We start from the raw sequence: 26,341 nt of genomic DNA, 5'->3' as shown, positions 1-26,341 counted from the left end.
AGTCTTTTCCATATTAATATTTTATGAGGCAACGATGCATTTGCCTTCAAGGCCCATAGTTTCTTGTTCTCTGCAGCGTTATCTTTTGTAGGAGGGTAGATTTTCGAAGTCGAGGGATTATTCCTCTATAATTCTAAAACTTGGTTGTTTTAGAATAAAATTCAGACTCTGCCACTGGCTATCTGTGGGTGAGTTCTTTCTCTGAGCCTCAATTTTCTAGCCTATAAAATGGGGATAATGAGATTTATTGCTTAAAGTTTATTAACAGGATGTTTATTCATTCCTGAATCTGGGATAAACTGTAAGCATATAACACAAAGGAAATTTTCTCCCAGGCTGAGGAATCAATAGCAGATACTGAGGGTGGGGAGACAGGCATTACTGTTGGAAGCTGTGAGACTCAAACTAGTTAACACCCAGCTTCTGGCCAATCAGAATGGATGCTGACTGTAAACATTCTGGATGGTTGTCATAGTGCTCAGCCATTGAATATTAGCCTGTATTGTTGGTATTGAGAAATCTGTGTTTAATCTGTGATGATTTGCAAGCAAACCCATTGTGTCTCCTCGTTAAAAATTAATGCCCCCTCCTCAGAACTCCTGTGATCAAGAAAGGATACCATCTTTACTGGTTGGGTGAGCCTAGCGTTCATGCCTGGATTCCTGTCTCAAAGGTTCCTATTTACGTTGAAGACCTTGCTAATCATTGCTGCCAGCCCTGTGGTAGCTCTTTGGAGACTCTGCTTTCACATTTTCCACTCCATTCCTCATCTACTCTAATTACCTAAAGCAGATAAAAGTTGAATTTATGACTTTTAACAAACCCGGAGTGTCCTATAAAATTGGCTACCGGATAGAGCAGGCCTAGATGCAGCCTTACCAGGCCACCTACCAGGCCTCCTACCAGGCCAACTTTCTGTGAAGACCACCACTTCTCACTCCCAGAAGTGACTGTCAGCACATCTGAATGTAGAGTCTGGGGATCCAAGAGGATGAGGCTCTGGAAGAGGAAGCGCTTCCATTTTCTTTCTGCCAAGTCTTTCTTGCTCATTCCCATTTCTCATCTCAGGCTGTGCCTCTTCCTGGGATAACCGATGTTGGGAAGTCTCCCTTGCACAGGGCAGACCTAACCCCTTTCCCTAGGGCTGGGATGGGACTAGCCCGCTATCAAAAAGTCCAGCATCATTTAGAAGCTTCCATGTAATCCTAGAAGGTTCCTTTCCTAGAGTAGGGGTGAGTTGGTTTCCATATACTGATGTAGTTAAGAACCGACAAGAAATTGTGTTGTGCTTACCTCATAGGTGTCAGAAGGGCTGTTATCAAAAAGGTAACAAGTGTTGGTGGGGAGATAGAGAAAAGGGATCCTTGTGCACCGTTGGTGGGAATGTGAATTACTGTAAATGTCGTGGTGAAGCCACTTGGAAAACAGTATGGAGGTTCCTCCAAAAATTAAAAATAGAACTGCCACATGATCAGGCAATTCCATTGGTGGGTATATATTCGAAGGAAATGAAGTTACTATCTAGAAGAGCTATCTGCACCCCCATGTTCATTGTATTATTTACAGTAGCTAAGACATACAAGCAACCTAAGTGCCCATCAGTGGCTGATGGATAAAGAAACCATGGCATATATACACAATGGAATATTAGTAAGCCATAAAAAAGAAGAGAATTCTGCCATTTACAACAATGGGCCTTGAGGGCATTATGCTAAGTGAAGTAAGTCAGGCAGAGAAGGACAAATACTATAAGGTGTTACTTATATATGGAATCTAACCCCCCCAAACTTATAGAAACAGAGATCAGATATGATGGTTGCCTGAGGTGAGGGTGGGGGAAATGGGGGAAAGTGGTCAGAAGGTACCAACTTCCAATTATAAATAAATAAGTTCTGGGGATGTAATGTACGGTTTGGTAACTGTACTTAACAGTACTGTATTGTATGTTTGAAAGTTGGTAAGATAATAGATCTTACAAGTTCCCATCACAAGAAAAAATGTGTAACTGTGTGGTGGATGGATGGATGGATATAACTAAACTTACTGTGGTGATCATTTTGTAATATATGCATGTATCAAATCATCACATTGTATATCTTAGACTAATAAAATGTTTTATGTCAATTATATCTCAATAAAGTGGGTGTGGGGGGGAAAAATTGTTTTGCATAGAAACCTTTTTCTGCCCACAGACTAAGGTGTACTTCCAGCCTCAAGCCCAGGAGTTTCATTAGGGAAAATGAAGAGACACTGAAAACCTACATTCCAGTCCTGGTTTCTTCTCCTGCTAGTTATGTGACCTTGACGTACATAGGCACCTCTTCCTGGGGTGCTCATTTTCTTATCCATAAAATGATTTTCATATGCAATATGATTTTTAAGGTCCTTGTCAACGGTTTTTGAACAGATTGAACCTGTCACTATCTGATGATGGTAGTTAACCATTCTTACCACCGTTCTAGTTTGTGACGATAGCTGTTTTGTGGAGACCCAGGCATCTGTTTGCTGGAGAAGGCCACTCCTCCCATCATTTTGATATGATACTATCTGCTTAATGTGCCTTTTTAAAAAAGATTTGTTTATTTATTTGAGAGAGAGAGAGATTATTTGGGGGAGAGAGAGAGAGCATGCACGCATGCGGGGGAGGAACAGCAGGAGAGGAAGAGAGAGAACCCTTCAAGCCGACTCCCTGCTGAGCATGAAGCCAGACTCGGGGCTCGATCCCAGGACCCTGAGATCATGACCTGAGCCCAGGTCAAGAGTTGGCTGCTCAACCACCTGAGCCACCCAGGCGCCCCTCTTGGTGTGCTTTTTAAGTGCAGTGACAGACTTGTTTTCTGATAGGACAGACTTACCAAGTCTCCCCTGTGATTGCCTCATGCAAAAGGTCATGAATTTGGTCCATTGTCAGCCTGAATGTTGGTGACGATGCCATTCTATTTTATTTTTTCATTTTAAAACAAGTACTTTTTTCAAGTATTTAAGTACCAGTTAGTTAACAGAGTGTAATATTAGCTTCAGGTGTAGAATTTAGTGATTCATCACTTACCTGCAACACCCAGTGCTCATCACAAGTGCCCTCCTTAATACCCATCACCCATTTAAACTCACCCCCCTCCCTCTCTAGTAACCCAGTGCCACTCTATTTTAAATGTTGGATCCTCTCTGTGTCTGAACAGTAGCTTTCAATTTGCAATCTTCAATATATTACTTCATAGTTTAATTATAAGTGTTTGTTGGTAACTTGGAGTGATTCATCCTTAAAGTTTATTAAAAGAGAGAATATGTGCAGATTTTCTATTTCTGCAAAAATGTTGTTGGGGTTTTGATAAGGATTGCTTTGAATTTGTGTATCACTTTGGGTAGTATTGACATCTTGACAATTTTAAGTCTCCCAGACAATGAACACTGGATGTCTTTCTGTTTATTTGCCTCTTCTTTAATTTCATTTAACTACATTTTGTAGTTCTCAGTGGATAGATCTTTTGCCTTGGTTAAGTTTATTCCTAAGTATTTTATTCTTTTTGATGCTATTCTAAATAGAATTGTTGTCTTAATTTCCATTTTGGATTGTTCATTGTTAGTGTGTAGAAACAGATGATTTTTGCATGTTGATTTTATACCTTGCGACTTTGCTGAATTCGTTTATTAGTTTTAATTATTTCTTGTTGAATCTGTATTCTACGTCTGTGATGGGTTTTCAGGTCATCTGGAAATGGAGATATTTTTATTAATTCCTTTTCAATTTGGATGCTTTTTATTTCTTTTTCTTGCCTAATTGCTCTGGTTAGGACTGCCGGTACTATGTTGAATGGAAGTGGCAAGAGCAGGCGTCCTTGTGATCTTAAGGGAAAATCTTTCAGCCTTTCACAGTTTTATTCGCATTGGATTTTAATTTTCCTCTGTTGTAGGCTTTCATATTTGTCATTTTTAATAGTTCCATAATCTATCAAGTGGCTGGCCATAATAGAACAGCACACTACCCAATTTTTGAAAATTCAGAATGTCATTTTTCCTATTATGAATAATGCTTCAATGAACACCTCTTTTGCCTATTTTAAAATACTGATTTCTGTCATTTTTCTTAATGAAACGTAACTTTATGGAAGCCTCCTGAACCGTTTTGTTGTCAAGAATCAATCTTTGTTTACAGATAAATCACCAAATAAGCAGCTACTCCTGTAGCACCATTCATTCATCATTCGTTCATCATCAACAATATAATGGATTGTGTTGTGTTCAGTAGGTGCCAAGAGCTAAGCATGGAAAGTTCAATAGGATACCCCTCTGACCTCTAATATCTCGTAGTCTAGTAGGAGACTCAGACTAGTCAAAAGTAAATACTGCAGTATGATGAGTGGTGTTGGCAAGATATAGTAAAGTTCCTTAGTTGCATGAAATTGACTTTGACAGCATTATTGACTGGTATCCTTTATGATAGAAGAGGTGTGGACATGTCCATGTCACATAAAATAAAAAAAAAATGTGTATAATAGGCTTAATAATCTGGCAGAATATGGCCCCATCTGACTTATCCAGCTTCTTTTCCTTAAAGTCTAAATCTTTCCAAGAGGTCCCTAATTCAGTGTTTGTTCACAGCTCCACGTGTCATGTTGCTCAAATATGCTAAGCTCTTGGTGACCAGTGACGGTGTCACATGCCTCATTCGTTTCCACACCTGCTACAAACTGCTGTATTTGTAGTAAGTGTTGAAGGGTCGATGGTTCATTTGACATGCTTTCATTTACTTTTTTCCACCATTTTATACTTGCCTTAGAACTTCATTAGTTATCAGTGTACGTTCTGTGATATTGGTGAAGTCAGTGCTATTTTAATTACATCTTGTCATATTTGTTTAGTGAAAAACACCCAGAGGAAGAAGATCTTTGTGAGATTATAAAATCCAGTAGAGATTCTTAGAGTAAATGTATAAAATTCTGCTATTTATAATGGTTGGAACCAGAACCTACACAAAACAAAATAAAACCCCTCTGTGTGAATTTCTGGATGATCTCTTAAGTCCTTGTAGAGGGAGGAAAAACAAAGAGATATTTCTGTATTCCTAAATATTAGATCTGGCTTTGGATACAATGAATCTCTTTTGGAAATACTCGTTCATGGTTCCACCATTTTGAGGTTACTAGCTGGCTATGAATTTGCCTCCTTTACCTTTGTGCATAAAAAACTGGCCCTTATTTTTAAATTTCTTAAAAAGGTAGTCTTGGAAACAGCTTTTGAGACTGATTTCTTGGGATTTTTTTTTTCTCCCTTTTTGTCTTTTCATTTCTGAGACCTAAATAGCAGAATTGTGCCTTGTTCTTTACAAAGCTGTGGTGATTAGATTGCATATTTACTTTGATACATACACATATTGCTGTGTGGAATCACTGTCCATTGTGATCTCCAGATGAAACAAAGGGGGGGGGTTGGCTGTGGATCAGGGATTGACTGAGATAAATTTATCTCAGCTTTTCAAAACACCATGTGAGCACAGTATAATTCACTTGGACAACTGTGGAATGAAACTCTTGTTTTAGAGGCCATTAGATATTTCATGGAAACTGACTGCAAAGAGGGATATATCGTAAAGATGGTTTGGCAGATGATAAAATTTGAGGTAGCATTTACATCACCACTGAAATAACAATTAATTTCCTCCAAGGTGATTTATAGCCTGACTTCCATGACTGAGGGATGGATCCCTTGGCAAGTCTTTATGAACTAAGACCCCAGGCAGGGAAATTATATGCACACATCAGGCTTTGAATTTATTCCATAAGCCTTCTTCACAGGGTGTGTCTAATCTTGTTCTGTACAACTAACAAAAACTGTAGTTGTGCTGTATCATGACTTCAACTGGAGCTCTACTTTGTCATGAAAGACGTCCTCAGTTTCCAGAAACAATAGCTACTACAGAGTGAAGCTTGCTTTCTTTGCATCCCCATTTCTATTAACATCATGACTGCATTTGACTCTTTTATGAGACCCTTTTGGTCACATCAACAGTTTCTTCTAAGCTATCTATTTTAACTTCTAGCTTCATCTGCAAAATTGGTGTGGTTAGCCTGAGACATATGCAGATAAATTGCCTAGGGTTCAGCTTTCTCCGACTTGGAACTAAATATGCTGCAGTATGCTCAACTGATGGATGCAGCTTTTCCGCATATTGATGGTTCTGCAGTTGAATATAAACCCTCAGGTGCCTTGGTTTGCGTTTTCATATTCATGCGCAGTTTTTGACCTCTGCTTTTCAAACAGCTTCATCTCTCAGAAAACTCTGTTTCAAGCAGAAAGACAAAGAAAATTGTTCTTCGTCACCCACTGCTCTTCTGCCCACTCACAACAATAAGAATCACGAGTGTGAGTCTTTTGCCAGGTGTAAATAGTGGCAACTTCCAGTTCACAAACTGATTGCATTTTCGTGGCTGGTTGTAAAGTCAGTTAGTTGTTTTGAACTAGGAATGTGTTTTCTAATGAGAGAAAACAATTCAAAGAATTGATGAGCCCGTTGAAACTTCTTTAACCCACAACATTCCAGCAGCATAGTTCTTTTTGTACCTTACAACCTAACCTTCCTCCCATGTTTCCCTGTGGAAAAATGTCCTTGGTTCTGCTTTGGTATCTTATGGAGCATAAACGTTTCATTCTTTTTTTTTTTTTTTTAAAGATTTTATTTTTTTATTTGACAGAGAGAGACACAGCGAGAGAGGGAACACAAGCAGGGGGAGTGGGAGAGGAGAAGCAGGCTTCCCGCGGAGCAGGGAGCCCGACGCAGGGCTCGATCCCAGGACCCCGGGATCATGACCCGAGCCGAAGGCAGACGCTTAACGACTGAGCCACCCAGGCGCCCCATAAACGTTTCATTCTTAACTTCAGTAGACAACTGCCTCTTCCTGGCTCTCCTGACACAGGATATCAGGCAGGATTTCTTAGAAGCAATGGAGACTGGCTGAATTATTTCAGCAGAGAAGGAGTTTATTGAGAAGTTATTGGGTAGTTTCTGGAACTGCTGGAAGTTGGAAAAAAGGAGCAAATAGAGACTGTACAGCTAGATTCATCGCCAAGGTCATATGATATGATTAGTTCTATGCAGGGTTGGATGGACCCTATCACTGGACAGGAGACCATGCTGGTTCACACTGACCACAACAATGGGGCCAGACACTTGCTACCGACTCCGTTCCCTCAGCCTTTGCTACCTCTGATGCTGGATGTTGTCGCCATTGCCCTTACCCACAGTAATTTCCTTCTGCTCCTGCCTCTTTGGGTCTCTAGCTCTAGATCCAGGGTTGGCCAAGGCTAAGTCATGTACTCATGCCTTAGCTGCAAGGGAGTCTGGGAAGGTGAGTGTCCAGCTGTTTTTGCCTTTATGTTGAAAGGTGTGACTCTCATCAACACTCATATGATGAGGAATTCCCCAAATATAGGAAGGGGGTGCAGATGCTAGATATTGTCCATCCTGAAACCCTCAATAAGGACAAATCTTCACTGTAAGAAGCCACAATAGGGGCTCTGGTAGAATGGGAGTGGTCAGCACATCTGCAGCTACAGTTAATGAACTTGGTGATGACAAAGATGGCTGATTCTTCCTTGTGCACTGGTGTCCAAGGACCTTTTCATTTTGGGCTAATTTTTTTTAAAGATTTTATTTATTTATTTGACAGAGAGAGACAGCAAAAGAGGGAACACAAGCAGGGGGAGTGGGAGAGGGAGAAGCAGGCCTCCTGCTGAGCAGAGAGCCCCGTGCGGGGCTCGATCCCAGGACCCTGGGATCACGACCTGAGCCAAAGGCAGACGCCTAACGACTGAGCCACCCAGGCACCCCTCATTATGGGCTAATTAAAGCTAGAGTTGTGACTTAATGATTTAGGCATATTTGACCTCTCAGTGCACTTCTTGCTACTTAAAGATAAAATGCACTAAATTGAATTTTAACAATTTGATTAGGAGAATCGGATTTAGATTTATCTGTTAACTTATATATAGAATGAAATTTCACATTATGAGTTTGTCTTATGTGGTTGCATGGTTTACAGATTTATTGATTAATTTCTACCATTTAAAAATTTTATTTATTTATTTATTTAAAAGATTTTATTTGCGAGAGAGAGAAAGAGAGAGAGCAGGGGGGTGGGGCAGAGGGGGAGGGAGAAGCAGACTCCCTGCTGAGCAGGGACCCCAACGTGGGGCTCGATTCCAGGACCCTAGGATCATGATCTGAGCTGAAGGCAGACACTTAATTGACTGAGCCACCCAGGTGCCCCTAAAATTTATTTTTTATTTGCAATAATACATATATAGCTTATAAAATAAATTCTTGCCTGCTTATTTGCATTGTCATTTTCCACCTCTGAGAGGCAATTACTTTACATTCAGCTAGCTCTTTTTCTTATATTTAGTTTCACATAGCTAATTAAAATGTTTATGTTAGTATTTCTTAAATTTTTTTTTCAATTTTACACATTAAACATTGAATTCCTATGAAGGAAGTTAAGGGGTTAGCTCTGTTTTTTTCTCCCTCCCGGAAATACCTGCCCTTCCCTCTCCAAGACAGTTACATATCAGTTTGTTTTCACTGTAAATATTTTTCACAGCTAAGTTATGCAGTGTACTATGATTTTATTTTCTTGTGCAGCATACTAAAGTTTCTTTCTTTTTTTTTTTTTTGATTCACTTATTCATCCCCAAATTCTCTTTATTTTTTTTTTAAGATTTTATTTATTTATTTGAGAGGGAGAAAGAGAGAGCATGAGCGGGGGGAGGGGCAGGCAGAAGGAGAAGTAGACTCCCCATTGAGCAAGGAGCCCAATGTGGGTTTCGATCCCAGGCCCCTGAGATCATGACTTGAGCCGAAGTCAGACACTTAACCAACCTACTGAGCCACCCAGGTGCCCCATCCCCAAATTCTCAAATAAGTTCAAACACAAGAGCTTGTCTCTTGGTTCTTATATTTGTGTGTATGTATGTGTGACATTTTTTCCAGAGCCTTCTGCTTGCCTGCTCCATTCTGAACCGTTTACTCTTGAGGCCTTATGCACAGCTGTTGACCTGAATTTTCCTTCACTATCATGTTGAGAATTCTTGATTGACCTGAATGGGTGGCATCTCTCTTGGTTTTGTCTCTCTTTGGGGAGGCACATTGCCCAGTTGCTTCTTGAGAAAGAGTGTGTATAATGTAGTTTTTTGAGATCTGGCATGTGTTAAAATATCATTTAGTCTCTCCTCACATACGATTGATATAGAACTTAAAGTTGGAAATTATTTTCCCTGAGAGTTTTGGAGGCCTCGTTCCATTTTCTTCCGCTTCCAATTTTATTATTGAATTGTTGGATGCTTTTTTGATTCTGGTTATATATGTGACTTTTTTGAGGGGATGGGGGGAGCTTCTAGAGTCTTTTTTTTTTAAATCCCCTAATGTCTAAGATTCCATGATAATGTGCCTTGCTCTATAACTTTTTTCATTCATTGTGAAGGTTTTTGTGTGTTGGGGGGGTGGAGGATAATTTTCTTCCTGTTGTTTTTTATATTCTTTCTTTTCTGGAACTCTTATTTGTCAAATGCTGGAACTTGTGTATTTTTCCTTCAGTTTATTGTTAAAAAAAATTTCTGACCTCTATTTTTACATCTTTTTCTTCTACTCTTGAGGAACATTTACCTTCATTATCTTTTAACTGTTCTCTGGATTTTTAATGTCTGTGATCCTAATATTAATTTTTAAGAATTCTTTCTTGCTCTCACAATATTTCCATTTTTGTAGCATCCTATTCTTTTTTGCTTTATGGATGCAATGTCCTTTACCCCTTGCAGTTAATAATGTATATATGAAGTTTTTCTCCTGCTTCTAGCATTGACTCTGTTTCCTTTTAAAGTTTCTATTTGTCACGTTAGCCTCTTCATCACATGTTTGCTGTCCATGTGAGATACATATGTGGAGACTCTGAAAACTGATTGGGAAGTCTGTGTGAGCAGGTTGACAAGCTCGCTCTCTCGTCAACTGGTGACCTTTACTACCGGATGACTTTTTCTTTCGGAAGCCCACTTTCTCCATAGTTTTAGAAACTGTACATCTCTTTTCTTGGGCTGGTTAGTTGCTCCTGAAAAGTCTTCCCATCTCCTATGTGGCCTCTGCTCGAGGAGCCCAGCAAGGGAAGGGCCTCTGGGTCTGTCCATTCAGAGTATACACTTTTCACTCAGTCCTCTCTTCCCGTGTGATGCCTTCACCTGTGTTGCTGTTCCTCGTGTCCCTGAGTCCAGACCTTCTTAAGTTTAACCTTTGCAGGGAGCAAATCGGAGGTGGAAGGAGAGACAGTTGACAAGCTTCGTGGCTGGGGAAGGTTCTGGAAGTTTATTCCTTAAAACATCTTGCAAGCAATCCTCTGGTTTTCAGTGGTGCCCCCACACTGCTCTCTCCTTCCAGCCTGGACTTTTGATGTAACTGGGCCTGAATTTGTACTTTTCCTAACGTTCCGTGCCTCATATTGGCTTGCTTCCTCCTGACAGTTCTGTCTGTAGGCATTTGAGTTTTGTCTGTCCCTACAATGAAAATTTACTCATCATTGGCCTATCTGATTTCTATTTTCCAAAAATTTTTCCATTAATTTTCTCCTCTTCCATTCTCTTTTCTCTTAGTGAATTTATCTCTGCCTCTTGCTTGGTGTCATTTACTAGGGTTTTGGGGGGAATGGAGTTAAGCATGTGATTGTAATCTATCACATACAACTGAAAATCCTTATTAATGGACTTTTGAGATTTGGCCTTTCAATTCGGATTCACGGTTGTCTGGTCCATTAAAGAAAAGTTTATTTGGCTATTCCAGGATGGATTCCATTTACTATACTTTTCAGTTTCATTCAAAAATTGTTACTCTCATTGTCAAAATGAGCTGGGTGTCACCCTTTCTTGATTTGAGTACATAATAGGAAAAAGGGTTAGTTATCTCTAAGGTATAAATTCCAAGTGTGATCTTAAACCCAGTCACAAGAGTAACATACAATTTCCAACATTACAAAGAAATGACTTCCATCCCCTAGGGTTTTTCATGGCCTTAATCCCACTTGGGTCAATCTTTCTTAGATTTCTGACTAGTTTGACTTGGGTTGTGTCCAAGGTGGAAAAACATTCTTTTCTATGTGGTCCCAGTTGTATTGTATGGGATACTGAGTTTCCATGAATTCTCTCTATAGATTCTATAGAACAACATCAGACCATGACATCTTCTCCATTTCTAGGATAAAACCACTCAGAGTATCTCTTGTAAAATGTGGAAGGATTGTGCCAAAGCTTACATTTTTGAACATGTAAACACCGCGGCAGGATCAGGACCATGTATGATCTCTCAACTTTTTCCTTAAAATTTTTTTTAGTACTCCCCATTTTAACAGTAACAGCTGATTTCTTTTTTTACAGTGTTTAACATATTATTAAGTTATAGCAAGGATTACTGTAAAATTATTATGGGCCTTAGTCAACCATTGTAAAGCAAAGAGGAAGCCAATCCAAATTTTAAAGGTTTTCTGTCTTGCTGGATTTGAATGAATGAGAGGAATCTGATCTGATTCCTAATCTAGAGTTTATAGAATCTTTAAAAAAAAAAAAACAATGTTTACCTTCACATGGTAGAATTAATATTTTTCTGTTTCAGACACCTCATGTTCTTTGTTGATAAATCAAGATTGAGAGTATGTAGAGGTTCAGAGAGGAAACATTTCTATTTGAAGGTTCCTGTTTTCATCATGATAGGTAAAGAGTGCCAGGCATCTGTTTTGTGCTAAAGCTTACTAGAAGTGTCACTGCCTCTGAGCAACAAGCAGGAAATACTTCTGTCCTTAAAACCAAAAATAGATGCTCTTTCTCATTACCATAACTCAAAAGATCATCTTTTTTAATGGGATGGGCACATCCCTTGTGGTTTTCACAGATTTAAGGATCAGATTACTTAATGCAGAGCTTAGAGAATAAATAGCTCTGATAAGATAGATAATGGAAATTTTACTGGAAGCTGAAACAAGAACTTTGTTCTTTCTCTTTTTTCACCTCTTCTTCCTTTTATTTTTCATTTATTATTTTTGATGACTCCTAAAGGGATTCACCTGTCTTATTTTAAGAGGTTGATATGTTTATACATTTCTCACCATATTTTAACTCCAAAAGATCATCACCAGGGGAGAAAAAAAATTATTTGCAAGAAGAATTGGATGTGTTAGGATTTAGGTATACTGTATATAGTCTAAGTTGCGTTAGACTACTCTGCAGAGTATTGTGTATTGTTGTGTTGGCAGTTGGGAGGATAAAAATTGCTTCTTTGCTGATTTTAGAAAGTTCTGCCTGTGTTTTGGAAAGTGGGGCAAGGGAAACTAAAGAGAAACAAGTAAAAGTAATTTAAGGGAAATAAGGTAATGTATACGAAAGTGCTTTATAAACTTCTAAATACTATAAAGTTGTTAGTTCCTGTTGTTGCAAGCCTCAAATTAAAGTGAGAAAAAAGATCCACAAAGATTTGAAAAAACAAACATGGGAAAAAGACGAACTAACTTGGATAAGCAAAAGTTAAGGAAGAAACAAATTGAGAAGATCGTAATGGGGGAGTTTTACATTCTAGTTTTTTTTTTTTTTAATCTGAAAATGCAGTAATACTTGTACTTCTTATTTAAGCAGTTAAAAACATTTTATAAACCAAAAGGAAAGTTCTGTTGAAAATAATTTGGGGAAGGAATCTTATCATATGAGTTGGTGAGATTTGGGTGGAAAGCACGAGGCAGATGACTTTCTCAGCTCTAAATAAAGATATGTGTGTCATAGGAGTTTATGTGTGGTGCTTCTACTTGATTAAGGTTTAGTTGACATTTGTTGGTATCATCTGAGCCATGCATTTGTTCTCATTCATGCCTTTGCAAGGTAGGTATCATTAACCCATTTTACAGATGAGGCATAGAAGTCTAATCGGCTCGTCCCCAACCACTTACTTCTCCAATGGCAAAGCCCTCATTCATTCAAGTTTTGAGTTTATTTCCACATCTCCACATACTTCCCATCAGAGCAATTGATTCCATTGTGTTTCTGGATATTCAGCTTATTGGATTTCTCTAAAGGAAATCCTTGTTAAATAACAGTGGTCAACTTACAAATATCACCCCCAGGGCATGTTTTAGGCCTGGCTGTATTTGTACCAAATGAGCCCTACTATTGGAATTCTGGAAGAACCAAGGAATAAACAAAAAAGACAATCTCAGCTGCCCTGGTATGGGTTCAGAGCCCTGTGCCCTTCAGACCTTATCTGGAGTTTGGTATTTTTCAGTTTAGTTCTCTTATACTTTTACATTTTATTTGGTTTCCAAAACTGTAGCGGACTTGAGAAAAGGAAAGGTTTGTACTCTCACCGCGGTGAGACTTGACTCTTGAGGGCGAGGGCAAGGAGACAATCAAACTGTGAAAGGTAGAGAAAATCTCTCCCAAAGCAGAGTAGTCAGCGACCTTTGAGTGGAAGAGCCAACAGTCCTCTGTGCGTTGAAAGCTTGTCTCACCACTGGGCTTTATAGGTCAGGTCTAGCCTGGTTACCAGCAGCGCACACTTGAAGCCAATCTTCACACCTTGTCCTTCTGCTACATCGATTTATCTTCCACTAGGATCTTGACTCGGCTTGGCTCTAGACCTGGATCTCTAACTTGGAGTTCACCTTTAGCCTTTAGCCTTGGCTCTAGACCTGGATCTCTAACTTGGAGTTCACCTTTAGCCTTGGCTCTAGACCTGGATCTCTAACTTGGAGTTCACCTGTAGCCTTGGCTCTAGACCTGGATCTCTAACTTGGAGTTCACCTTTAGTTCTCCAGTGTGTTTTTACACCTGTGCTGTCCTTGCTGTTTGGACCTCAGCAACCTCTTACTTTGGATTCTGGGAGTGTCCTGTTCCTTCGGTAGGAGCTCCACCCCGGCAACTCTGGTCACGGTGGTGGAAACTCAGCTTCTGCCTACTTTCCGCTGGACCAGCTCCTTTACCTCCATGTTCTCTCTTCCAACACAGCAAGATAATTGGTAGTCATATTGATGATCCCGTGTCACCCAAGATTGATTATATTCTGAATGCTGCAAGAAGGCATTCCATTTTAGGGAAAAAAAAAAAATCCAGTATGGTTGAGATTAATACCCATTTCATTACTTAGATGGGTAGTCCTTCCAACTATTATGAAAATCTTGATCATTCCCAGTATCTTCTTACTCCTTGAGGTTTCTAAAAAGCAGAAATTACATAGTATTATATTACAGTGGCATAAGGAGGCAGCGAATTATAATTTAATGAGTTATAGAATGTATTATTTTTGAAGAGCATAACCAATTTTTTTAGTAGCTTGTACCAGCTTTCATATAAAAAATGGTTCATTAAGCAAAGTTTTTTTTTAACATTTTGTTTACAAATTTGTCTTTTAGGTCAATAGCAGCAAATACCTAGGTAGAGATATTGCAATATCATAAAACACTTCAAAAGGGAGATAGTAGAGCAAGTGGTTGTTGAAATGTTTATTTTGGAGAGAATTCTTGGCATTTTTGCCTCACATCAGCATAATAAGAATTTGTAGGAGAGGAGAGGAGCTTTTTAATGTGTTTGTTGAGGATTAATGTCCCAGTAGAGCATTTGTGTTAGTGAATATGTTATGGAGAGTACCATAAATATAGTAATTAAAAAGTTGCACACTAAACATTTTCTGGACTGGCATAAATATCCCTCTCCTCCCCCTTGATGGCCTGCCTTCAAGTGACTAGTGCATTGTTCATCTTGGTTTCTTAGGATTCTTAATCAAACATAGGAAGAAGTATGGTAGTCTTGAAGATTGATTTCCTTCTTGGGGTATTGCTAATCAGATGGCCACAAACGGATTTGATGTTTTCAGGACTGAGTTATTTTTTTGCAGTACAGAAAAATGTCACCTAATACCTACTAAAAAAAAAAAAAAAAAAACCGAAAACCAAGCCAAAACAAAAAAACGGCAACAACCTACTCTTCTTCATTTTGGGAAATTTTATCATTAAAGTTATTTCCAGACAGTACCACAGTGCGCTGCTAGGTAATGTGTAAAATGTGTTCAGTAGGATCGGTGGTACCTCAGAGCTTATGTGCTGTAGAAGAAGTGAAATGATGAATAATATAAATATATATTAGGATGAAAACAGAGGCCTGTAACGAGTAAATTTTCTGAATTTTCGAGGAAGCGGGACTTGATTATCTCACTGCTGTCTGTTGCCCCAGTGGGTTGAACCTGGGCAGGTTGCTGTGTGAGTGAGCATCTGGGAGGAGAGGTGCCATGCTGTGAGAGTAATGACATCCTGTCCTTCACGCGGAAGGAGAACAAAGAAGGCAGACAGATGTAAAGTGGGCAATTTCTATTCCTTTGTATGCTCAGAATGTTCGCACCTACCTCTTTTCCCATTTAGGAGGCATCCTGGTTTTCATAATTTCATTATTTCTGAATCCTCTTATTTAACACACAATATGTATTTATGAGTTCGTAAAGATCTTCCTCTGTGAGGAGGAAAGTAAATGCAGTTGAGTGTGATTTGCAGCTTGGTCTTGAGTCAGTTAGGTTGGGAAAGGACGGAATAGACTATTTCTGTTCTCACCATTTAATTGGCCTCTTTACCTCTTAGTTGTGGGAACTCTTCACTTACGTATGGGTTTATTGATTGACTCTGTGTTTACTGACTGCTTGCTATGTCTCCTTCGTGCTGGGGATGGAGGGAGGGATGACCCAGTTGGTAGGTAGGTTTCTGATGGCTTTGGAACCATCTCCATCCTGGCTGACTTCAATGATGGTGACACGTTTATCTAGAATTCTGAAATTCTGCCATCTCCCAAAGGAGATGTTCATGCTAACAGGATAGACAAACGGTGGAGTAGCCTCATAGCTTTTGAGATCACAGAGTCTGCCTGGAGAACACAAAATCTACTTTCCGAGGTGTTTTCCATTGCATTAGACTTCCTAATGAACCTTGCTATTTTGTCATTAGTGGAATGCTTTCCAAGAACAAAGTCACTTCACCCATTTTTGGATTTGCCAGAACCCGAGGTGGAAGAGGGGGTTAAGGGGGACCCTTAGGGGGATGGCAGTGCTGCTGTCTGAAGAGGGATGACGCTGGGCCACCTCGGGGGCAGGTGCTGCTGTTGACCCCACTCCCCTCTCCTGGCCTCTACCTTCAGCTGTCTGACTCCTCATTTTCATTAGGTTAGTCATGCTGGGAGGGGTCTTTGAATTGAAGAATCTTATGAAGCCTTGTGAGATGGTGGGAAGCGGTTTCACTTAAGGAAATATAACTTACATAAATCTTTGGAAAGGTTGGCACCACAAACCAAAGATCATTTTGAGAGCCTTCTTCTGAATGTTTTACTTATAAGATTTTTTTTTTTTGATACTATTAAGTTCTACTGTGGGTGTGCTCTCACCTCACAAATGCCCCTTACCACCTTGATAGGCACTGGCATATGTGTTTATTTATCTTAAAACAAGGTTGGGCTATTTAAGTTTTGGAGGGAAGCAGGTATATGAAACCAAGATTTTCAAGATCTGGGTTGTCATACCATGTACACATTACCCCATGCTCCGTAAAGAGCCTTGCCAGTTATTTGATCTATAATATTGTTGTCATTTCGCCTGTTGCCTCCAACATCCCAATGCTCTTACCTCCCAACCAGCTCTAACCAGATTTGTCTCTATTCCTCTACTTCTGGTATTCTTCTAATATCAGAGGGTTGTGGATTTCCCTTCCTGCTCAAGGTCAGCCCCTTCATTTGTACTCCTGGCCCTTTCCCCCACCTCCATAGGGATCTAACTCCACCTTTCCCTTCTCCCACTTGTCCTCTCAGCCTTTCTCTCTCCCCTGATGCCCTCAGCTCATGGATGTGGACTTCTGTGAGCACCTCCGCCTTCCAGCAACCGTCCATTTTCCCTCTTCTCTTCCGCTCGCTCTCTTGTCTTGGCTGCCACCACGTCACTGAAACTACGCTCAGCCAGGGCGGCCAGTGACTGCTTATGTGGCAAATCCAAAGGTATATTTTTCATTTCTTATCTTTATTCATCTCGTCGTATCCCATGGTACGTCTCTGCCTTTCTTCTTCGGTCTTTTTCCTTTGTCCGTTCTGTCATTGTTCCTGTTCTCGAGGGTCTGCTTGTCAGCCCTCGTCCTGTCTCCTTGCTCTACCCACATTCCTTCAGGGCTGTCACCCACTAACCTCATTTCTGCTCTCTCTGTGTAATGATCACGTAGATGCCTTTATGTTTTGCTCAACTTTCTTCCCCAAGCCTCACACTCAAGAATATGTGGATGTCCCCACCCAGATGTTCTACACCTCAGTTTCTAATGCCCCAAACGAAAGCCCTTGTCTTCCTTAGGAAACTTGTTCTTCCTTCTGTATTCTCTACGCAGTCATCACTCCTACCGCCTACGTGTAGTTAATCACCAAGTTATTCTGCTGTTAGTGTCTGGATGTTTCCCAAGTACTAATTCTTCTCTCCTCCCCCTCCTCCCTGCTTTCCTAATGCCCACCCTTCCTCTCATACCAAACAAGCACACTGGCTGAGCTGGCCTCCCTGCCTCCACTCTGCCCTCTTTGAATCCATCCAGAGAGAGTACTGCATCTGGAACCCAGATCTGACCCATCCGTGGCTGTCTGCAACAAGAATAAAGTCAGAGTCCTTGAGCATGTGGACAGATTAGGATCTGGCTCGAGGCTCCTTTCCTTTCCTTACCCTAGAGAGGCCAACGCACTGAGTTACACCATGCAGTTTCTTACCTCTGCCTTTTCCCCGATTCCCAGCCTGGCTAAGTCCCACCCAGCCTGAGGACATGTTAGGCGATCCATTTAGTTGGAAGCCTTCCCTACCTTCTCCATTTCTGGGCTAGGTGCCCCCACTTGGCATAAGTCTGTCATCACACCCTTCCCACTATCCTTTGGGGTGGGTTATGTGTATGTCTTGGCCCCACTGGACTTCACTTTCCTTAACGACGGAGACAGCATCTCATTCCTGTTTGTAGCTCCAGGGCCTGGCACAATGCTTGGCATCTAGGAGGTATTCAGTGTATGTTTTTCAAATGAGAAATTCAGAATAACAGCAAATCAATGTGATGTCTACAAAAATGAGCAGAAGTAATCTATGCATAATCATTGCCTTTGGGAGGGGGCATGAAGGGGGCTTCTGGGGTGCTGATAATGTTCTAGTTTTGATCTGGTGTGTTCAGTTTAGGAAAATTCATAGAGCTGTTCACTTACGGTGTGTGTAGTTTTCTATATTTATGTTATACTTCAATTGAAAGTTTTTTTTTTTAATTAATCTGATGTCTTACCTACCCAGTACAGAAATTTTCTTTTTTTTCTTTCAAGCTTTTGGAGTTTTTACAGGGTATTAGTTCAGACGTCACAACAAAGAACCAGGCTGGAGCTGTTCCTCGACTTTCGGGAGGAGTAAGATGAGCACCAACAAAATGTGGGTGGGATTGCCTGGTCTTCTAAAGAGGCCAGTGGGGGCCAACCCCGATGGATAGACTTGCAGTGACCTACGCTTCTGTCACACTTATTACAGGGGCCACATGCTAATCACCAGCAAGCTCTGTGCCTGCCCGCAGTGACACGGAGACTTCATCTCACATGTGACTATGAATAATTCATAAATGTGGTTATCTGGAAATTTGTGGTCATCATTAGCATTTTAATGAAAAAAAATGTAGTCATTATCCTAAATCTCTGTTTTGTTTCTACTTTTTTTTTTTGTCTCCCCCCCCTTCCCCCACCCCAGCAAACCGTCTCCATCTTTCCTGAGTACTTGGAAACTGCTGAGGCCCCTGCTAATGTGCTGACCAGTCGCTATGGGCAGACGGTACCCGGAGGCTCCCTGTCACCCAGGCAGCTCATGTACGTATGGGATTGGATCTCCCTTTTTCCCCCTTTAAATTTCGTTGTAGAATATTGCAGAGTACTGAACTGGTGAAGGTTTGTAAGATTTAAATGAGAGGGTTTAGAAATGCGGGAGGGTGGATTGCTCTAGGGGACGTGTTTAATATTGAATGATGAGAAATGCTATTGAAGTTCGGGTTTTTCTAATCCAGTGGCCATAGAAGGCCAGAAGTGTATATAAGCAATCTCCCTTTTCTCTGTCAATGCATCTGTTCATAGACAGGGTTTGTATTTTTTTTTTTTTTTTAAGCTTTCCTCTTTTGCATCACAATATGTAACGTTTGAAACAATAGCAATGCCATAAATTAAGATCATTTTCAGGGGCGCCTGGATGGCTAAGTCGGTTAAGCGTCTGCCTTCGTCTCAGGTCATGATCCCAGGGTCCTGGGATCGAGCCCCGCATCGGGCTCCCTGCTCGGTGGGAAGCCTGCTTCTCCCTCTCCCACTCCTCCTGCTTGTGTTCCCTCTCTCGCTGTCTCTCTCTGTCAAATAAATAAATAAAATCTTTAAAAAAAAATTAAGATAATTTCCTGCTGATTTTTACAATTCTTTTAAATAAAAGAATTCCTGGACTCAGAAGAGAGGTCCTTCTTGATACATCATTGTTGAATACACGTTAGGGAGAGACTCCCTGACTCTTACTTGTCAACATTCTCCCAAGGAGGAAATTCCTGATTCCCTCAGTGATGGCTTTCGACGTCTCACAAAAGTTAAGTTTTTCCAATTATAGTCTTTTGGGAATGGCTACAGTTGTGGCCCCAGTCTACCCCTGATTGACTTAGGAGAAAAAGTATGATTGCCTTTTTAATCATCTCTCCTATTTCTATAAAGGAGTTTGTCATAAACTTATTTTTTTTTTTGTTCCAGTTAGTCTTTTAGCTTTGGGCCAGCTGCTTAGATATTTATTTGCTTTTGTTGCTTCCTTTGGACCTCTGGAATTTTGACTTCAAATCCGGAGTATGCTTGGGGTAATTCCCCAGAGTCCCTTTGCTTCCATATCCTTTTCATCGTTGTGTTTATTCATGTTCACCTTTAAGCCTTATTTCCTTGTACATCTCCATTTTTTTTTTCTTCATAGAAAAGTTAGAACTGCCCTCAAACCCTCCCCCAGGCAATTGCTTCTAAAATAAGCCAGGTGGTTAGAAGCAGCCGGGGAAGGGAGAGCTGACAACAGAGCGGAGATTCAGACCAACTACCAGTGATGCCGCCTGCATGGGTGGGCTAAACAGCTTTTATGTGGATCCTTTAGGATCCTCCAATGGCATGACTCCATTACCCTAAAATTAGCAGTTTTCATAATGAACATCAGAAAAAATTTACCCTTGTATACCGTAAAACAGAGGTCAGAAAAATGGCCCCTGGGCCAAATCCAACCCACGCCTGTTTTTGTAGAAGCTAACAATGGCTTTCATATTTTTAAGTGGTTATGTAAGTACCTACAGAATCTACTTTGCCTCTTGGCCCTCAGAGCCGAAAATATCTACGGTCTGTCCTGTTAAGAAAAAATTTGCCTCTTCCTGCTGTGGAAGAAGTTGGAACCATGTACTATGATTGAAACATATGACATTGTTATTTTTTGACCAGTTTCCACCGGCAGAAATGCTAATTTTATGGGTTCAGTCTACTGCATTTGGAAGAACATTCTTCTTTCAAAATGGTTAAAATGTTAAAGTTTGGGTTCTTAGGGTGGAGGAAGTACATTGACTTGGAAAATTCATGTCTGTGGACCTGCTCATTGTTCACCGGTTTTGTGAGTGATTCATTGAACCTCTTCGGAGTTTTCCAAGGGGCTCAGACCTTCAAAGTCTGGGCTGTCAGGTAGTTGAAATGGTGCCTTTCTTCTTCATTTGACTTACTTCTCGTTAAGAGCTCTCTGGGAGGAAACTGTCCTAATTTTACCCTTCCTGGGTGCCAGGAACACGCTAGCCATTCCCAGAGGCCTCTGCTGCGCACGTCACTGGTGCTTTTTCTCCTGGTGGGAAGGAGGGGGAGTGGCTGCATTCTGCAGTGGGCACACCTGACAGTCCCTTGGCCTTCAGGGTGTTTGCATAACACCTTGCTTGAAACATCCTTCCCAGAAACTAGAACGTGGTTCTCGCCCTTTTGTGCTTTTCCTTTCCTTTTTATAGTGTTAATCCCTTGGTTCATTATGTTCAAACCATCATTTATTTTATGGGGGTGTGTTTTCTGTTCTCCCCTTCCTTCCCACTGTCCCTCCTCCTCCTTATTATTAAATAAGATTTGCTGGTTGAAACCGCGAACTGACATTCTTTCGTGGCCACTCTTAGTAGTAGGGAAGCATTAACCTCAGCTGCTCTATCTCCTGTCACCTTAGGCAAGAAAGTTAAAGATGACTTGGGGCCTCTCAGCCAGGACTAGATCTGAACAGGACCACACTGTTCCTGGAGAAGAGAAAATATTTCAGGGGAAAAAAATTCTCTAGAGTTTATAATTTTGTCCTTGAGTGTGGCCAGAACCATCAGTCAAGGATTGAGCACAGTGCTGTGCTCCGAATCATTTTTGAGGCTCACATGGCAAATTGGAGTTTTTAGATTTTCTTTTTTTTTCCGTTTTGGGATTATTATTTTCCCATTCAGGGCTCTCTTCTTTTAGGACAGGATGCTATTCCTTGGTGGAATGTGGAATGGCATCCACTGAACACCAGGAGAAGTCAGTAGCTAGAGTGGACCTCTCCAGTCTTTGCATACCGATATTTGTGCTTATGTTGAGACTGGTGTTTTGAAAGTATCCTGGGAATTGCTAAGAAGATTGCATCCTTGTTTGTTTGTGTTGCACCTAGCTGTTCCTCTGCATGGCTTCGGCTAAGCTGTTGGCGGCTGGACTGTGGCAGTAGCCTCCTGACCTCTGGCCTGCACTCTCTCGCCCTGCAAAGCTGACTCATACATTTAGCCAGATTCATCTAATGGAAGCATCACTTCCATCCCTGCCCACAATGTTTGGTGCGTCCCCACTGGTCCAGAAGGTCACCCTGACATTTGAGTCTTCCACATTGTCTTTTGCTGCCCCTTATTTTAGTACCCATTGCTCATGGTTACTAATAGTTGTTGTTGTTGGTAGTATTACTGCTCGGTGGATATCTTATACCAGCCTAAGTGGGCTGCTCCTGCCAAGACCCAATGTTGCCTTTGGGTCACTGTACCATTGTTCCTGCTGGTCCCTCTCTGCGATGCAGATCCGTCTTTTGAGCGCCTGTTAGAACTCTGCTCTGGCTGAAGGGCACAGCAGCATTGTCCTCTTTCCCAGGAAGCTGCCCCGGTTTCCCGACTAGAAGCACATGCCCCTGTAGCTCTTAAATCTCCCTCTTGAAGCTTGTGTCCCAAATCACTCTCTGTATTTTGGAGTATGTTGTATATACTTTGTCTGGACTTTGACACTAAACTCTTTTTCACTTCCCTCCTCTTCTGTGCGTGTGAGGACAGGGCTTTATCTCTGGTAGCTCCTCACATATTTGTGGCATCACCTTAGGCTTGAGATGGGATCTGGTCATTTCTTCAGGAGGCCCCTGGAAGGCATTTTCCAGAGCTCTTGGCAGAACTGGCACAGGCTGAGGCCATGGGGGCATAATCAGGGCCTCCGGGGCAGCCCAGGTGCTGTGCCCAGTGCTGCTCACCCACCCTGGCCCTCCTTCCACCTGCCTTTCTGTCTCTCAGAGGTGGGGGAGAAGGTTTCCTCCTTTTCTGTACTTAAGAAATTGCCATTTAAAAAGTTTAAGCAGGGGCACCTGGGTGGCTCAGTCGGCTAAGCATCTGACTCTTGATCTCAGCTCAGGTCTTGATGTCAGGGTAGTGAGTTCAAGTCCCATGTCAGGCCTACTTTAAAAACTTAAAAATAATAAATAAAACATTAAAAGTTTGAATAGTAGTAGGTACATACGATTATTTCTTTTGACCCTCCCCCCTTGACTTCCTTGCTGTTACTGATGAAAGGCATTGGTTGTGTTCGAGGAGGTACTACATGCCACAAGCTGTGTCCCAAAGTTACTAGAAGTATCTCAGTTTGAACTGGATAAACTTTTAAAGGTTCATTTTATTATCCCCGTTTCACAGATAAGGAAAATGAGGCCTGAAACGGCAAAGTAACTTGTCAGAGCAGAGCTGCAATTTGAGCCTAGGTCTCCCTGCTCCCCTGCTCCCATCTGTATTCTTTCCTGCACTGGGTTGTCGGGGGGCCTGCTGACCACTTCTTTAGGTGGTGTCCCCCCACCTGTTCTTCCCACTAGAGCTTTTGGAAGTACAGGTCTTAAAGACCTAAAGGATTCAGCGTCAAAGGATGCTGTCATCTGTCCCTAGCTCCTCTCTTATCTAGTGAAATTCAGTAACCATAAATAACACAGAGGCCCTAGGAGAGAGTTCTTCATCCCAGGACCCTGGGATCATGACCTGAGCCGAAGGCAGATGCTTAATGACTGAGTCACCCAGGCGCCCCATAATAACACTTTTAAAATCATACAGGTATACATATGTAATGTAGAAAATTTTAAAAATAAGGAAAAGAAAGAATAAGCTCTTACAGCCCTCTACACCAAGAGATTGCCATTTTATGCATTATGTGGAATACCCTTCTGTACGTCAGGTATTCTCTCTCAATATATTTATTTTCTGTTTACTTACAGAAATGGAGTAATGTTGCACATGGTGTTTACTCAACAAGGTATCATAAATATCTTTCTAGACTAGTACATTTCCTTTCCTGGCAACTTGAAAGCAGCTGTGGCCAGTGGTAGGTTTATCTATGTGGTGTTCCAGAGGGAGGCAGTAAAAACATTTGAATGTGTCGAGGCTGCTTCACCTGGATATGAAGAACTTCTGCCATGGTCAAGCAAGTGCTGGTCAGGACCCATTAAATTGATTTTCAGGAGTGCCTGGGTGGCTAAGTCAGTTAAGCGTCTGCCTTCGGCTCAGGTCATGATCCCAGGGTCCTGGGATCGAGCCCCACATTGGGCTCCCTGCTCAGTGGGGAGCCTGCTTCTCCCTCTCCCTCTGCTGCTCTCCATGCTTATGCTCTCTCTCTCTGTCAAATAAATAAATCTTTAAAAAAATTGATTTTCATCAACCATTCATGGGTCCCAACTCCCAGTTTGAGAAGCACTAGTCTATAGATCATGTAATACTGGAAAACATGCTTGGGCAGAATCAGTTTTTGGAGAGTGGGGAGGGGCCAGTTTTCTTAACTCAGCTGGGGTGTGGGGAAACATTTGGAATTTGAGTTAAGACCAGGAGCCCGAGAGCAGTGCTCAAGATCATTAATAGCCAAGTGGGTCTCACTGCCCAGGACAGGCAGGATATGATGCACTATCCCAAGAGAGGGGCTTTTTGTTCTGGTTTTAATTGGTTTTCCTGGTGTGGGAGGAAGTCCTGCAGGATTGTCCAGACGCTGGTGATCACAGCTGAGGAGTCCTTGGGGAGTCTCACAGTTATAGTAATAAGATTCCCTGAATGAGGAGTGGATGTTGGAGTTGGGGAAGGTTAAAGGAACAAGATTTTTAAAAATAATACTGATTATATTTTTCCTCTGTCCAAGGGGAAGAAAAACAATCCATTTATTTTAGAAAATGTATAAACACTGAAAAGCACAAAGAAAAAACCCCATCCTTAACATTTTGCTTGCATTTTTGTATCGTTGTGTGTGTACATGCATGTGTCTGCCCCTTTATATTAAAACATTATCCTGATCATACTATATGTCTTATTTTAGGACATACTTTTTGTCACTTAATTCATCATGGAAATTTCTGATATTATTAAATCTTCTAATGTGTGATTTTTAACAATCTTACACATTATTACATTGCACGGATATATCATGATTAACAATCACCCACTGTTGGGGCGCCTGGGTGGCTCAGTCGGTTAAGCGGCTGCCTTTGGTTCAGGTCATGATCTCAGGGTCCTGGGATGGAGCCTGCTATGCAGGGAGTCAGGTTCTCCCTCTCCTTCTGCCTCTCCCCCCACTCATGCACTCTGTGCTCTCTCTGTCTCTCAAATAAATAAAATCTTTAAAAACAAAAAACATCCACTGTTGAGCATTTAGGGTATTTCCAATCTTTTGATGTCCTGGATTAATCATCACTCATAACTCTTTTTTCTTCTTAAGAAACATCCAGAAGTGAAACTGCTGAGTTAAAGTGTTGCTTGCACGTTATAAAGACATTGCTATGTGTCCCCAAACTGTCCTCTGGACAAGTTTTATCTATTTCCATTCCATCACCTTTGTGTGAGGACTGCACATTTCTTCCTACTCTGGAAACAGAGGAGACAACAAAACACTTTCCAATAGGAGAGGTGAAATATGCTATCCTCATTGTTTCTAATTGGCATTTCCTTATTTTTTCCTAATATTGAGGCTTAACTTTTTTTTACCTGTTCAGTGGCCAGAAATCAGCTGCATGAAATATGTGTGATGCAAATGTAAAAAAAAAAACTCAATTTGTTTTTGTGTAGATAATGTGGCTTGTTTTCATTATATGTGGTTTGTCTTGGTTTTAAGCTTAAAGTCTAGTTCTTTAAAGAGACAGGTTGCCAGGCTTTTCCTATGGCAATAGCCCGAGGAGTTTAAGTACGATCTGAAGCAGAGTCCCTGGGCCGAGAAGTCTGGGTTTAAGAGCAGGCAGCCTGTGGTTGCTGCAGAGCTGTGGATGGGGAGACAGGAGGCCTGAGCACCAGTCCCAGCCCTGCCAACTGGGGCTAAAGGTGTAGGCAAGTTTATTGTTAGGTGAGTCATTTATCCAGACTACCTTCCAATTCATGAATTCGCTCTTTGGCTGTTTCTAATCTTATTATTGAATTTGCCCATTGAGTTTTTTCCCCTAAATAAGATATAATTCACACTCTATAAAATTCACTCATTTAAATTATAAAATTCAGTAGCATTTAGTATATTCACAAAGGTACACAACCATCACCACTGCCTAATTCCAGAACATTTTCACCACTCTGAAAAGAAACCTTGTACCCATCATTAGTTATCACCACACATGCCCATCCTTCCCCCTCGGAAACCGTGAACCTACTCTGTGTCTCTAGCATAACGTTTTCAAGGTTCATCCATGTTGTCGTACTTAGTGGTACTCCACTGTTGTTATTATTGAATCATATTCCATTGTACACATAAACCACATTTGGTTTTTCTATTTATCCATTTATGGACATTTGAGTTGTTTTTACTTTTTGGTATCATAAATAATGTTGCTATGAACATTCATGTACAGGTTGTTTTTTTTTTTAAGATTTTATTTATTTGAGAGAGAGAAAGCGAGCACGAGAGAGGGGAGGGTCAGAGGAAGAAGCAGACTCCCCACTGAGCAGGGAGCCCAACGCAGGACTCGATCCTGGGACTCCAGGATCATGACCTGAGCCAAAGGCAATTGCCCCACCAACTGAGCCACCCA

The 26,341-nt window shown here is 41.2% G+C and overlaps 1 protein-coding gene across 16 annotated transcripts in view; it reads left to right on the top strand.

Moving 5' to 3' along the window:
- The window catches only part of APBB2 (amyloid beta precursor protein binding family B member 2), a 355,485-nt gene that overhangs the window by 112,490 nt on the left and 216,654 nt on the right, over positions 1–26,341 (top strand). For 15 of the 16 annotated variants that reach the window (XM_073891567.1, XM_073891573.1, XM_073891575.1 and 12 more), the window contains one exon: positions 18,776–18,891. The gene's annotated coding sequence lies outside the window, so the exon portion shown is untranslated. Of the gene's footprint in view, positions 1–16,848; positions 17,032–18,775; positions 18,892–26,341 lie in introns of all 16 variants that reach the window. The other variant, XM_073891571.1, reaches the window with a different exon arrangement.

Source organism: Callorhinus ursinus, unplaced genomic scaffold (assembly GCF_003265705.2).
Source record: "Callorhinus ursinus isolate GAN/ISIS: 27379988/994484 unplaced genomic scaffold, GSC_fseal_2.0 scaffold4, whole genome shotgun sequence".
Taxonomy (NCBI): Eukaryota; Metazoa; Chordata; class Mammalia; order Carnivora; family Otariidae; genus Callorhinus; species Callorhinus ursinus.
Note: the sequence above shows the minus strand (reverse complement) of the source record. Positions and strands in the feature narration are given on the sequence as shown.